General features: G+C 31.6%; 1 long non-coding RNA gene across 1 annotated transcript in view; it reads right to left on the minus strand.

The window, feature by feature from the left end:
* The window catches only part of LOC106679244 (uncharacterized), a 12,989-nt gene that overhangs the window by 6,012 nt on the left and 3,428 nt on the right, over positions 1-3,549 (minus strand). The gene's annotated exons all lie outside the window — the stretch shown is intronic.

A 3,549-nucleotide genomic window follows, 5' to 3' on the forward strand; every position in this document is an offset into this window, starting at 1 on the left:
TATTTTCTTTAGCAAATATTGATATTTGGATTATATAATTATATGACCTTATACATTTGTAGACTACATTTCTTTTATATATCTCTAATATTAAGGTGCGACCTTTTTTTTTTTTATTTAGAAACCGATATTCCGATATTATCGAAGGGAAATATCGATATTCCGATATTATCGGTTACTGGATATCGATATCAAAATATTGGATATCGGAGACAAAATATCGATATTTCGATAATATCGATATCGATATCCCATCCCTAATTACGACTCGATTCGGATTCCAGACAAGTATTCGAGAAATTTTGATATCTTCAAGAATTGTCATTTTAATTAAATTCAGTTAGCGACTTCCCCCCTTCCTCCCCCCCCTCTCTCTCACTCGCACTCGAAGTCGCTTTTATATAATTATATCGCTTTCCTTACTTATTTCAGTCTAAAGTGTACTCGATAACCAAAATAAAAATAAAAGAAACAATACGGCTATACATAGGTGGAACAAGAAAAACAGCTCATAACTTCAAAGTCGAAAACTAAAAAATAAATGCAAATAAAAAAGAAATTCCGACGATGAGTTATGCGTTCAGTAAACCCCTCCCGAAATACAAAGCTTACAAACGGTTTGGCTTCGGTAAGGGTGACTAACAGTTTGGCACTGGACCAGCTCTCTTTCCAAACCTAACCGATCTTTAGGGAGCCCAACCTTCGTGGAAACCTCATACTACTTTTCCTGGCATAGAGCTGTGTAATTTACCTACGTGTAAAAATATATACAAATTTATATTACGTTAACCACGTATATTAATATTTGATATTCACGTGTGCTCAGTGTTGTTAGTTCGATTTTGTAGGCCTATGACAGCCAAATTTTTAAAGCCTCTGAGTATCTTACTTAAAATTTGAAGATTGGGCTTACTGTATTACAAAATAATACAATAGTCGTTATTAATTTTGTGCTTCAGGGGAAAAGTACGTCATGTTCATTTGTTACCAATTTAATATTATTAAATTTTTATTTAGTCGGTTTTTTTTTTAACTAATAATAAGTATGAGTTTCTCCAGGATAAAGCCATACACAATGCTAAGAACGCACCTCCTAACTTTGGACTATCGATGGTTGAAAGCGACCTCTGTTAGGGTGTCCAACTACGAATTCCCAATGTCTAGTTACAATGATTTGTTTTGTTGGACATTCGATCGCCAATATGCCAAGCGTCACGAATTCAAGAGGTACTTTTTTTTCATTCTCGTTTACATATTTTATTCTATTATATTATGTTGTAGACAGCAATACAATACTGCACCTCGGGAGTAAAAGAGGTATATCACATTTATTTACATTTAAGGTGGGTAGTTTGAACACATGTTTCTCACTGAATAAAAGATTATAATTTTTTTTAGAAGCATGTAACTCCTCTCAATGCTATGAATGTTTGGTTTCAAACATTGGGTCTAACATTGGATCGCTATCACTTAACTATTTACACTTATATACACTATTTACACTTAACTCAAATCACGACCCAGTGTATTCTTATAAGCAGTGTTGCTATTGGCATTCATACTGACCAGGTAAAACTTAAATTAAGCTCTCCATACACTTTACTAATCTTACTGATGGCTTAGCATGCTCATTTATATAGTAAATTATAGCTTTGGGACTACAAGGTAAACAAACGGTCAAATGACGTGGTAGTTGGCTGTATTGTTATGAAAGGGTAGATATTAAGGTGGACAGTCAATGTAAAGAAAAATCCGCCTCTTTTGCTTTTCTTATTAAAAATCCATACTTCGGCCCTACAGTTTGGACCTCTTTCAGGGCTGCAATAGTTAAGAGGTTTTTTCCTCCTTATAAAACTTACTAACTCTACCTTCTTAAGAAAAATAAACTGATAAAAATATATACAAGAAGAAATTTTGAAATGTTACATAATATAAAACTATTCGCCCCACCTTGCAGGGCTTCTTCACCTGGACTTTCAGACCAGAGGTTGGGATGAAAGTGATCACTTTATTAAATTGTCTTTGAACATGAGCGGCGTTTCAAGCTTGCTTCAATATCTCAGATTGACTGAATAATTTTATTTTTAGGTTTAATTTATTTCTTGAAAATGATAATGGAGTTAAGAAAAGATCAAATATTTATTTATTTAAATGAAAAATTAAATAAAACAAATTATTGAACTTGATTTCAAGAGAGAAAAAAAATGAGTAGCGTTACTTTAATTGTGTTTTACTAATGACCTGACTCAAGGGGTTAGCAATTTGCTTTAGTATTGGATTATCCAAATATTACATAATTATAATATTTATCTAATGTTTAAGATATGTTGTAGATTTTCATGGTATTAGAAGAGGAACTAAAAAAATTCGAGTAACTGCTCAAATGTGTTGAATTATAAATTTGGGTCAGTACAGCCCAAATAGATATTAATAAAAAATTAAGAAGAGAAAACAAATAGGACAAATTTAATATAAAATAAATTTTAATTACATTTTCAGAGTTTGTAAAGGAAATATCACAAGCGGTAAAATAACAGAATAGAAAAAGAAGCTATTTTCAAAATCAGAACAAGTCTGGCAGTGACCTTCTTCACGTTGTTTGTTATTCAAGTTCATTGAAAAAGTAAATGTTATCTATATCAGTTAGCTGTTCGCGGGAAAAGTATTTTTAGAATGCTGGTCAATCTTATGTTTCAAAGAAACTTGTTGTTGAGTTTTATACAGAATTATGCTAATCGAGCTAACAATATTATATAAATGTTTTGTAAAATCTTAGCTTTTTGTTGTAAAGAATGTGTTTTAATCAATATCGTATAAATTATTTGATTTTTTGGCTTAGCGAAAAACGAAACACGACTAAATTTTGGAAAAGCAGACGACAGGATCTAACGACCAATTAGACATTAACCTGCAAAATAAAAAAAACAAAACAAAAAAAAAAAACGGACAAACGCTCAGTTCGATTATGCATGAACACAAATTTGACTACAGACAGATGGACAGACCGTCACGGAACCAAATTTGTTCCTTGATGTCAAAAAGGCATAATATAAATAAAAGTTTTCAATTCTGAGGAAATAATTGTGTTTTATTTGCCGCATGAATATAAAGAATTCTGAATAATATTTAAAAAAATTTAACTAATTGGATGTAAAATAACCTAATGAATCACAAAAATTCTAAATAAAATGAAGTATCAATGAGTGCAAAATCAAAAATTATATAATTATATTTTTTTGTGTAGCTATTGCTATTTACAACTGTACATTTTAATACATTTAGTAAATCTGATATAAGTTAAATTGGAGTGTTACAGGCGTGTAGAGAAACTACCACACTCTAATGACATTTTACATTAGCTGGTCTCGTGGCCATCTTCTTTTCAGGCGCCTCGGAGGATTGTCAGGAATGGAAGAGGATGGAAGATTAGAAACTAGGGGGTTTGAGTGGTTAGAGAGTATATAATGGAAGGAGTGATATCTGGTTCGGGCTAGATCGGTTACATAGGGAACATTAAGCCTTTATGTATGATTTTATTTTTGACAAAGT

Source organism: Halyomorpha halys, unplaced genomic scaffold, assembly GCF_000696795.3.
Source record: "Halyomorpha halys isolate HHAL.00 unplaced genomic scaffold, Hhal_1.1 Scaffold186.1, whole genome shotgun sequence".
In the NCBI taxonomy this organism is placed as follows: domain Eukaryota; kingdom Metazoa; phylum Arthropoda; class Insecta; order Hemiptera; family Pentatomidae; genus Halyomorpha; species Halyomorpha halys.